The sequence below is a fragment of the Mobula birostris genome, chromosome 13, assembly GCF_030028105.1.
Source record: "Mobula birostris isolate sMobBir1 chromosome 13, sMobBir1.hap1, whole genome shotgun sequence".
Lineage (NCBI taxonomy): Eukaryota > Metazoa > Chordata > Chondrichthyes > Myliobatiformes > Myliobatidae > Mobula > Mobula birostris.
The window spans coordinates 88,267,956-88,280,476 of record NC_092382.1 but is presented as its reverse complement, the minus strand read 5'-3'; the positions used below and the strand labels follow the sequence as shown (position 1 = coordinate 88,280,476).

The window sequence follows — 12,521 nt, the reverse complement described above, 5'->3', positions numbered from 1 at the left end:
GAGTCCTGAAGGAAAACAACATCAGATTCCAGACCCTGTATCCAGCTCGGCTGAGAGTCTTTTACGATGAAGGGACAAAAACTTACGCTACGGTGGAGGAGGCAACGTCGGACCTGGCGGACCGGGGACTACCTATTAAAGTTATCACCCAACCGGAGTCGCTACTGGAGAGGATTCGGCAGAAGTCGTGGCAGTTAGTGGGGCGAGGACGCTCCACACGAACCAGAGCGTCAAACTACAAGGAAAAGCTGCAAATATTCAGACGCGAATGTACAGAGAATACAGATTAATTAAGAGAAATGACTGGAAAGAGTAAATCAGACTTAAAGGTAAAATGAAAGCTGGTAACAGAAAATAAACTAGACGGAATAACTTGAATGATAGCAATATGGTCGAGACATAAATAGGAGAAAATTCTCTATGATTATTCAAACTGCTGAGGGCCCTCTAACACAGGGTGAAGATAGAGGTTATCCCTCTGAACTGAGGCAGGTCGGTGCTCAGGCCTCACTGTGGGAAGTCAAGAAAAATTTTCAAATGTTACACATTCAAAAATGTCTAGGGTGTGGTTATATGTCTTGGTTTACTGTTGAGAAGGGATTGCTTACTGTTTGGTTAGAAAAGGACAGTGTTTTTTTTCTATTAGAGAAAAATGCAAACTGAATTGGTAAAAATAATTTCCTATAATGTTAATGGGGTTTTGAATCCAATTAAAAGAAATAAGATTATGTCTAAATTGAAAAAAGAGTGCACAACTATCTTTCCTCCAGGAAACACATATCAGCCAATCTGAACATGGAAAATTAAAAAGAATGGGCTTTAAGCATGTATTTTATTCATCATATGAATTGAGCCACAAAAAAGGGGTAGCTACTTTAATATCAAGTACTCTTAATTATGAACATATTTCAGAGACTAAAGACAAAGGAGGACGGTTTGTAAAAATCACAGGAAGAATACAAGGTACAGAAATAACATTGCTGAATGTTTACGCTCCTCCAGGTTGTGAATGGTCATTTTATAGACACATTTTTGACCAAATGGTCAGTTCTCAAGGGGTAGTAATCTGTGGAGGGGATTTTAATATTAGATTAAATCCTGTATTAGATTCTTCAAGCATAGTTACTCAGAATAAACCTCTGACTCGGAAAATGAATTCATTGATGGAGGAGTTGGGAATTATAGATGTCTGGAGGGAATTACACCCGACTAGTAAAGATTATACACATTACTCTTTCCCTCATTCAGCCTATTCAAGGATAGACTATTTCTTTATCTTTAATACAGATAGACTCAGGATAAAAAACTGTAATATTGCAACAATTGATCTGTCGGATCATAGCCCAGTCTCTATGTCTCTAATCCTGGAAAGGAAAATGAGGAAAACACTATGGAGGCTAAACTCACATATACTCAATAACCCGAAAGTAATGGAGAGATTAAGGGGAGAAATCAAAGAATATCTGGACCTTAATGACACGGGAGAAACATCACCAGTGATCTTATGGGATATATTGAAAGCTGTACTGAGAGGGAAAATTATTTCCATTACCACTCACATGAAAAAAATCAATGCACAAAAATTAGCAGACCTTCAAGGAAAATTAAAACAACTTCAAGTTGTAGATAGCAACAAAAGTAATTCAAATCGAAAACAGGAAATTAGGAAATTGCAAAGTGAAATTGACGATATTTATACATTGGAAACTCAAAGAAATTTTCTTTACCTGAGACAAAAGAATTATGAAGTAGGAGGTAAATCAGCTAGATTATTAGCATATAAATTACGAAAACAACAAGCAGACAATACATAAAATAAAGAATCCAAAGACAAAGCTTGTGGAGAGTACAATAGGGAAAATTCAAGAGAGTGTTGAAACATATTATCGAGAGCTGTACTCCCAACCCCGGGCCCCCAATGAGCCCTATATAGACAGTGTACTGAATTTTTTAGATCTACCAAAACTTACAGATTTACAAAATGAAAGTTTATTAGAACCAGTAACTGTCAAAGAACTGAACGTGGCCATCTCTAGGTTAAAGGCTGGAAAGTCCCCGGGTTCTGATGGGTTTACCTAGAGTGGTACAAGTCCCTGAAGACACAGTTAGCCCTATTACTACTTAACACCTTTAATTGGATCTTGCAGAGAGGAGAAACTCCACCTTCCTGGAGAGAAGCGATTATTTCAGTTATTCCTAAAGAGGGTAAAGATAAACTAGAATGTGGCAATTATCGGCCAATTAGTGTTCTTAATTTAGATTACAAACTATTTACATCTATATTAGCGCGCAGATTGGAAAAGCTTTTACCTGGCCTAATCCACTTAGACCAGACTGGATTTATTCAACAAAGACAAACACAGGACAACATAAGGAGAACTCTGCACATATTAGAACAGGTTAATAAGAACGAGACAGAGACAGGGACAATGGTAGTAGGGTTGGACGCTGAGAAAGCTTTTGATTCGGTTAGTTGGGCATTCCAAAACAGAGTGTTAGGAAGATTCGGCTTTCAAGTAAAGTTTATTAAAGTAATTCAGACTCTATATGACAGCCCTACAGCCCGAATTAAGATAAATGGGGACCTCTCTGACTCCTTCATCTTAGAGAGAGGCACTAAACAGGGATGCCCAATTTCTCCTCTCCTTTTTGCGCTATATATTGAACCGCTTGCCCAACTAATAAGACAGAGCGAAATCGTAAACGGTATCAGGGTGGCAGGGATTGAACAGAAAGTGGCGTTATTCGCAGATGATGTTTTGGTTTATCTGAATGAACCAGAAAAATCATTTATAGGATTGTTTACACTGTTGAATGACTTTGGGAAAATATCAGGTTATAAAATAAATGTAAAGAAAACGCAGGTTATGTCCCAAAATTATACACCATCCAAAAAAATTGCAGGATACGTACGATCTTAAGTGGGAAGCTAAATCATTAAGATATTTAGGAATAACCCTGCCGAAGGATCTTTCAACACTGTCACAGGTAAATTATGGGCCATTAATCTCAGAGATAAAAGCAGATATGCATAGATGGAATCTTATCCCCTTTTTAAGTTTAAATTCAAGGATAAATACTATAAAATGAATATTCTTCCTCGGTTATTGTATCTTTTCCGTACTTTACCGGTGGAGGTGGATGATAATCAATTCAGGGAATGGGACAAATGGATTTCCTGCTTCATTTGGCAAGGAAAGAAACCTAGAATTCGATATAACACCTTACAGTTAGGGAAGGAAGGAGGAGGTATGGTTCTTCCTTGCCTGAGAAATTATTTTTATGCCTCACAGATAACTCCTCTGTTATATTGGTGTAATAGGGAATATAAGGCTAGATAGAAGGAAATAGAATTTGGATTAGTTGACAGTTTTCCTCTACAGGCCTCAATAGCTGACAAAGGATTGATGGCCCAGTTGGAAAAATTTAAAAACAGTTGGATAAATCTTACATTAAAAGTATGGCAGAAGGTGGTTAATTCATGTGGAATTAATAACATGTTAAAACTCTTTAGATGGTGTGCATATGATACCGAATTCCTTCCCAACAGAGGAGATAAAAGATTTGAGCTATGGATAAGGAAAGGTCTTACAACCTACCTCTCATTTATAGATAAAAGAGTACTACAAAGTTTCCAAATCCTGCAGGACAAACATGGCCTAGAACACAATGACTTTTTTAGGTACCTTCAAGTACGAAACTATGTTAACCAGAGTTGTAGACATACAGACCTATCAACAGTAGAATTAGAATTTTTCAAGATTTTGAATTCGGCTTGCAGTTCAATACCTAGTAAATCAGTTTCTCGATTATATAATGCACTCTCCCATGCTAAAAATGTAAATACACTGTATATTAAAGAGAAGTGGGAGAAAGAAGCGGGGTTGGTACTTTCAGAGGAGGCTTCGGGGAAAATCTGCAGCTTTCAATGGTCCTCGACTAATTCTTTGACTTGGAGAGAACATTGTTGGAAAAACATTATAAGATACTTCAAGACCCCATATCAGGAAAAATATAAAGATACAAACGTGACGTGTTGGAGAAGGTGCGGCTCCAAGGAGGCAAATCATTTTCATATTTTCTGGGATTGCCCTAAATTAAGTCTATATTGGGAAGGTATTCATAGAACATTAGTTAAGGTACTTAGGTCCCAGATACCTCTGAACTTTGAGACACTCTATTTGGGGCATGTATTGTTTCTTGAACAGAAGGAAGATATAAAGTTGCTGCAGGCCCTTTTAGCGGCAAGTAAGAAATCAATCACTAGAAAGTGGCTAAATCCAATACCACCTACATTAGAAGATTGGCACGAAATTATCTTGGAAATATTTAAAATGGAAAAGTTGACTTACTCCCTGAGAATTCAAAAAGAAAAATTTTATCAAATCTGGACTAAATGGATTGAATATATAACCCCAATGCGAGCAGACTTTAGATGACTCTCCTAATGATTTATACTGCTCTTCTCATCAACACAGTAATATTGCTAACGTAAGCACCCCTAGTCTAAATATCTTTTTTTTTTGTTTTCTTTTGGAAAATAGAGAATTAACATAAGTAAAGGGAAAGATTTGGGAAAGAGATAAAAAATGAAAAAATTAAGTAAATAAGTACATAGGGATTGGATAATTATGTCTGCGGGCAGGAGCAAGCGTGAACAAATTAGGATATAAACACCTACAATGGTTGTTACATAGGCTTACATACAACATTTTGGACCAGTGGAAATGGTCCAGAAGAGTTATATGGAAACTATTATTACTATTTTTCTCAACAACTAATACCATTACTTAGCCTAATAGATTAGAATTACCACAGTACATAATTATCTATTTAAGTGTCTAATTTCCTTTTATATCATCTCAATGTGTACTTAAGAATGTATAAATAATTATAGTTTTATACATATAAAAAATGGAAAAGGTTATACATGTGAAAAAAGTACATATTTGTGAATTCCTTATCCAAATAAAAATAAAATTTAAAAAAAAAACAAATAGTCGGATTTCCAAATATCACTCCACTTCTTCCCACTTGTAGATTCTGCAGCAACTTTTGCGTCGCCACAATACACACAGGTAACACCAGTTTCTATATTGGACATAAATATTTCCCCTCAACCCTCCAGAGGAATTGAGGATATATAAAAAAATCATTTTGAACCTATGCAACCTCTGGGTAAAAGAATAATAGGGACTGAATCGGAATGTTTGAACTGAAGTAAACTCTGTCCTCAGCGGTTAGCTAAGACAGGTTCATTACCAGTTCTCTGCGGCTTGTAGACAGACACACTGAGAGCTGATAACATTATACATTGCACCCTCGTTTGAGTAAAGAGAGGAGGACTCGCCAATAAGAACAGGAATGAACATCTGTTGGTAAGTAAATCAGGGCCTTGCAAAGGGAATGACTGATAAAGACTGGACATCCATCTGTAACTAAAACATTGATTTAGCGAACTCTCTTATCTAATTAATTAAATTTTGCACCAACAGACTTTGTGGGCATAACAGTTCAAATAACATCTTCCAATAGTAATGTATGCTTACTATGTATAAATATTCGGCTGTAACCTAAGTCATTCCACTTGTCAGTTTGTGGCAATGTTTACATGCCTTTCCTTTGAAAACTGGGTCTCAATCTCCTGCAGGAGAATGTGCATTAAACTGTGGTGATGATAAGAAGCTGGTCTCCTGAGTTTTATTCAGATTCAACTTTAACATTTGGAGTCATGAACAGGATCCCAATATCGGGAGTGCCAAGCAGACTGTGGTGGGATATTACCTCATGAGAACAAGCAGTAAATTCGATATGGAAAAAGAACTGTGGAAAGAAGTGGAAACTGTTGAAAAGGGAACGGAAGGAAAAGGCAGATGTAAAGTGGAAGTTGGAGGAATAATGCATGTGACAAAGGGATAGAGGTATGTACTGCAAAAGGAATGCCAAAGGTTGGGAGAGGCTAAAACCGGAGCGTGAACGGGTGGATGGGCGCTGAAAACGAGAGCAGGGAAAACAATGTAAGCAAACCAAGGGCAGCCTAGATAGGAGAGAAGGGCAGGAACGTCGGTCTAAACTTCGAACTGATGGGGAAACAAAGGATCCCGAACCCATGTCTGGCACACCGACCCTGTTTGAGGACAGTCACCGTGATGAGGGGTCTCTGCTGCACGATTCTCTCAGCTGAGGAGGGGGAAATGAAAGGATCCCGATCCCATGTCTGGCACACCGACCCTGTTTGAGGACAGTCACCGTGATGAGGGGTCTCTGCTGTATGATTCTCTCAGCTGAGGAGGGGGAAATGAAAGGATCCCGAACCCATGTCTGGCACACCGACCCTGTTTAAGGACAGTCACCGTGATGAGGGGTCTCTGCTGCATGATTCTCTCAGCTGAGGAGGGGGAAATGAAAAGATCCCGAACCCATGTCTGGCACACCGACCCTGTTTGAGGACAGTCACCGTGATGAGGGGTCTCTGCTGTATGATTCTCTCAGCTGAGGAAGGGGAAATGAAAGGATCCCGAACCCATGTCTGGCACACCGACCCTGTCTGAGGACAGTCACCGTGATGAGGGGTCTCTGCTGCACGATTCTCTCAGCTGAGGAGGGGGAAATGAAAGGCAGAATTGAGATACCAAACCTATCAGGAGTTACCAGTGGGAAACCATAATGAGAATGAACAGGCAGACAGGATGGTTCAAGCCTTGGAAAGGGCTCTCCAACAACCTGTAAACATCACTAAAGTACTTGAATACAAACCTAAGCCTGGGGAATCGGGACTAGACTATCGGGAGCGATTTGTGGCCTGCTACGGCACTTTCGCAGGAGACCAAGCCTTTAATGATGGGAATCCGTCCCCCCAGTTTAATGCCTTACTGCTCCAATGCTTACCAACCAAGTTAGCCAACATGATTAAAACAATTAATATGGATTGGCCTGACAGTGAACGAAATCGAATGCAACAAGCTTGGACATACTATTGGGACCCGGCTTCCGAACCCGATCAACCCTGAAGGGAACTGAAGGGGAATATGTTCAGTGGGAAGCAGGATGCGAGTGGACTATATCTGGGGATCAGAAATGGGAACAAAAACCTACCAAGGGACAGGCGGGGACAACAACTTGTTTAGAAATTGACAAGCAAGGATGCTTCCTACTGAGAGTGCCACCCCTCAGGAAATGTAATATTGCAGGTTTCTGGAATTCCAATTCCATTTATGATTGATACGGGGGCATCCACAACTACTCTCGATCAGGAAAGAGTATCGGGAAAGAGATCCCAGCCTTCAGATGGCACAATCACTCTGTCTGGGTTCAAAGGCGTGGAACGTACGTATTCACGTACCCAGCTACTGCAGGTGGAATTCCAGGGGAACCAGTGTGAGGTTTCATTTGCAGTCACCACCAGTCGGGGGTGTAATCTAGCAGGGAGAGACTTTCTCTGTCCATTGGAAGTTGAGATTCTATGCACGGCCAAGGGTATCACCCTGGGACGAGCAAACAACCGACAGCTTCCCCAGTTTCCGACCCCCCCCAGTGGTGGGCAATTAATCTGGACTCCACTGCCTCTGAACCCCTTCTGCCCAGCGGTTGACTCTCATGTGACTCTGTGCTATGACCCTACGGGGTGCTCAACTGAGGAAAGCCAATACTATGCACCCTTTGAGTGACAGAAGTTCCCGGTCACGGTGATTGGAGAGGTGAAAAGAAGAGAGGGCAGTGCATTACTGGCCAAAGTTCCGGATTTCCTTTGGCGACAGACGGGAGTGGTGGTTCCCCATACCACTGTTAGGGTTTGCCTTGGGTTCAAGCCAAAGAACCTGGAGTTCCTTGCCAACACCCTGATGAAACAAGCCTCCAGCACCAAGGGAGACTGGCAAGACTTGGCCGCGGGCCAACTTCAATACTGAAAGGAGTTGGAGGTGAAGATGGAACATCTGGCAAGGCATTCTTTTAATATTGACCGAATCCAAGATGTTGTTCCCCATCTCTGGGCAATTTCAGGCCATGAAGTCGGCCGCACCACTGCCCCCCTGTCCGGATCACCGTAAAAAACGGGCAGACTCTCCCATCCATTCTGCAATACCCCCTCAAGCCCGAGGCAACGTTTTATGAGGATGAAAGCTCTTTTGTGGATCCAGCAGGAAAACGATATTCTGGCTATGCGATAGTGACGGACAGTGAAATAGTTGAGCAGGCCTCTTTTGAGGCAGCTGCCTCCGCCCAGAAGGCTGAGCTGCTTGCTCCGACTCATGCCTGTATCCTAGCAACAGACAAAAGTGCGAACGTTTGCAAAGACTCCCGTTATGCATTTGGAATTGTACATGACAACGGGGCTCTCTGGGAAGATGGGGATTCCTGACTTCCTCTGGCCACCCCATTAGTAATGCCACCTTTGTAAACAACTTACTCACCGCTCTACAGCTACCTTGATTTTTGGCTATTACTAAATGTGCAGCCCACACACGCATGTCCAACCAGGTCACTAAAGGCAATGCTTTAGCAAATAAGACAGCAAAAAGTCAATCTTTGGTAGTTGTAGTCCCCTTGGATTCCCGTCAAACAACACTGTGTGACTGAAGCAGAACGGATTTGCCAGACATGCGGGAGGTACGTACTTTTCAGGGGGACGCCTCTGAGGAGGAGCACAAACTGTGTTCCCAGATGGGGTGCCAAAAAGACCCCGACCTTGGTTTTTGTATCACCCCAGCGGGACAGGTTTGTGTCCATACACAGTTTTTACCAATTTTGGTTGATTATATACATAATTGTACACACCTGGGAAAGGAGGGAATGGTTGGTAACCTGTACCCTGTACACCAGGTACAACTCCCTTGACAGGTGGACCTTTATCATGTCTGCAAGTTGATTTTATTGAATTGCCAAGAGTACATTGTTATAGATACTGCATAGTTACTGCCGATGTGTTTAGTAGATGGATTGAAGCTATTCCAACTACCAATAATACTGTTGTTAAGGTATTATTAGGGGAAATAATTCCCAGGTATAGCCTGCCAGAGATGCTGAGCTCTGACACTTTGTGGTGAAAGTAAACGAACAGGTATGTAACGAACTAGCTATGAAGCAACAATTCCACTGTGTACACCACCCACTGGCCGCTGGCATAGTGGAGGGATCCAATGGCACTCTGAATAGTAAATTGGCCAAACTAACAGCAGAGACTGGACTCACTTGGTTGAAGGTCCTACTGTTACCCCTGAGGGTTACCCCACAGGGGAAAACAGGATTGTCACCAGCTGAATTCTTTTATGGACGGCCCATGAGGACACCCTGGGGACCAAGACTTTGTTTACCATAGCTCCCAGAAAGTCTACCAGCAAAACTGCACATGCATACCCTCCGGGAAGAGATGGGGAAATACATATGCCAACTAACCAAAATTTTCTAAACATTACATTCACAGGTACAACAGGCTTACAAGGAAGAGAACTACCCCACAGAGAGGAGTGAATATCCCACCATAGAACCTGGGAATTTTGTGCTGATCAAGAACTGGGATTGAGGGAAACTCGGACCTCGGTGGAGAGGACCATGTCAGGTGTTACTGACCACTACCACAGCTGTGAAACTGAAGGGGCAATCTCGGTGGATACATCGAAGAGACTGCAAACGTGTTACTGAAGGAACTGAGTAGAAGGACTCTCTCGGACTAAAGAAAAATGTATTGGTTGATAGTGGTGTTCATTTTATGACTTTGAGAGGACTCACCCCAGCATCCGGGGGCCCCCATGTTAACACCTTCCTGTCTCTCTGTCACACCTGTGCCAAACAGGTAGAACTAGGGACCTGCTGGGTTTGTGCCGAAATTCCCCAGCATGGTAAAACTATGATTCCAATGTCAGTAATCCCGCTCAACCAGAGTGAGGAACTCTCAGCCTGGGCTTTCTCAAATAACACCCGGGGAAGTGAGGTGAGGAACTGTGGTCCAGTCAGAGATGACTGTGGCTGTCAGTGTTTTGAGGGATGGTGTCTCAGGTCCCTACCAAACAGAACTTCCTATACTGGGAAACATGCATCCTGGCCATACTTGCAGATGCCCAGCAGCGGAGGGGAATAACTGAGACTGAGCGATTTTGGATGATCACTTTTCTCTCCTATGGAGTAGCCAGGAATTCATGAGAGATAATCAATTTGGCTACAGCACTTGAGGAGCTGGCCACAATACTGCAGGGGCCCTGACAGAAACACAGGCCCAAGTAACAGAAATATCCACTGAAATGATTGCAATCTGGCAAACAGCCCTACAGAATCGTATGGCTTTAGATTTTATCCCAGCTGAGAAAGGGGGAACCTGTGCTGTTATTGACACAGAATGCTGCACCTATACCCCTGATGACTCTACTAACATTACATCCCTCTCTCAGCACACTGCCAAGGAGATTGAAAGCATCAAGACAGTAGGGCAGGATTTACACGGGTTCACCGAAGGGTTGAAATGGTGGTCTTCAAAGGCCTGTTCGGTAGTATGTGGGGCGAGATATTGCATTATGGCCTAATCATCGTTATAATTACTGTTTACACTGTTTTTACCAACTGATAAGTCAATGCTGTACTCGGTTGCCTTCTCTGTAAAAAATTACTGCTTTGTTGATCATGTAATGATGAAAAGGAGGGAATGATAAAGTATGTAAAAGGGTTAACACTTTGTTAAACAATAGCAGCCTGTTTTTCTGAAAGAAACTGCTGATGATCAACAGATGTGCTTAGCCATGCTGAGCCATATTTCTTCTTCAGGGTCGCTAGCTAGAGTTTCAGGATGCTTATCTCCCTGTGCACTCATGCATAGAGATAGGACAGCTTCAGTCCGTTCTGTGTGTGAAAGCCATTATGACTATTTTGTAATTTGTCTTTAGGGGCTGTCATGTAGTAAATAACTGGCTCCAGCCTGTCTTGTGTCAGGGGGTATCTGGACAGATATATCTGTGGTGTAAGGGGAATTGTGAGTCAGTTAGTGGACTGGGCGGGAACAGTCAAAGACTGTTCCTGTTTGAGTGACTAGCTGAGTAGGCCCCGGGTGCTTGGAATAAAGAGTTTCTACTTATACGGTCTCTGAGTGACTTTATCCGGATTCGGCTTCCACAGAATTGGAGTTGTTTTAAAGGGCTGGGCTGCTGGAAGCACATTACCAGACCTGGAGTGATTGCAACTGGGTCTGACAGAGGCATAACTTCTGGGGACATTCCTACCTTCCATTGTACAGGTATGTAATGTCTAAAGGACCAATGTTTGAGTAAATGAGACTCACCAAACTTTCTCCTGACTGAATCACTGGATTCTCCGAGTCAGATGGGTTCTCTCCAGTTGATGCTCTCAATCCTCGGGCTGGTTCACTTGTTGCTGTTCCCTCGTCTTCAGTCGTGGTTTGCTTCCAGTTGGGGTTTTTCTTCCAATAACTCTCTCACCGCAGGTCTAACTTTAACATGAAAGCTATTGAAGCACGTTAACAATAAAAAGAAGAAACAAACATTTCTGCTCAATGTTACTAAGAACAAAACTCACTGAAATTTAAATGTTGAAGGCAAATATAAGGATCTCAGTGAACAACCTTTTATTGTCTCACACAGCGATATGGGATAAGAAGGAGCCATCATTCAGTCATGGTAAGACATCAGACACAGGAACAGAATCAGGTGATTCGATCCATCTGGTCTGCCCCCACCGCGCAACCGTGGCTGATTTTTATTCCAACACCATATTCCTGCCTTCCTCCTGTAACCCTGAAGCTACTCATCCTTTCCAGAAACAAACATCTGACGTCATAGTCCCGCCTCCTCACTCCGGCGCTCTTAAAGACACAGTCACAGTCCAACCGCAGGCTCGGAACAGCTGCAACACAACTTCCCGACTTTTCAACTCAGTGCTTCAACTAATAAAGACAACCACGTCATTTGCCTTCTTAACCACCCGATCAATCTGTGCAGTCTCTTTCAGGGAGCGATGAAATTGGAGTCTAAGATCCCTCTGATCATCAACACTGTTCAGGGTTTTACATTTAACAGTGTACCGTCTCATACATTCGACCTACCGAGCTGCCAAGATGATCATCAGTAATCAAATCTCACTGAGATTTCTCAGCTCCTGTTGAATTTATTGCCAAGTGCACAAGTACGGGAAGGTACAGGTACAGAGAAACACTGACTTGTGGCAGCATCACAGGCAAGTACATTCAGATAACACACGGAACACAAATTATACGATTCTCTGTCAGTCACAATCTATAAATATGTTTTATGTAAAATACATTGTGTTAAGATCAATATTAAAATGTGCATTTGTGTCAATAACAGACTTGGAAATGTTGAATTTGGTCCCTGTTTCCATTCCTCCTGTAATCCACAACCGGCTCATCTGTTTTTGTCACCATGAGGGAGAGGTTATCAGACATTCCACCTCTCCCGGAACTTCCTGGAATCTCCCGCATATTAATAGTGGCTCCCCGATGCCCGCAAATTATATACAATATCACAGAAATCAATTTTTTTGAGCGCGAGCTAGAGCGAGAG

General features: G+C 42.3%; 1 protein-coding gene across 2 annotated transcripts in view; it reads right to left on the bottom strand.

Annotated features, from left to right (window-relative positions):
• LOC140207120 (uncharacterized) overlaps nt 1–11,974 on the bottom strand; it is a 44,694-nt gene extending 32,720 nt beyond the window's left edge. For both annotated transcript variants that reach the window (XR_011888501.1, XM_072275450.1), the window contains exon 1: nt 11,264–11,974. The gene's annotated coding sequence lies outside the window, so the exon portion shown is untranslated. The remainder of the gene's footprint in view (nt 1–11,263) is intronic.
• Nucleotides 11,975–12,521: the final 547 nt, after the last annotated feature.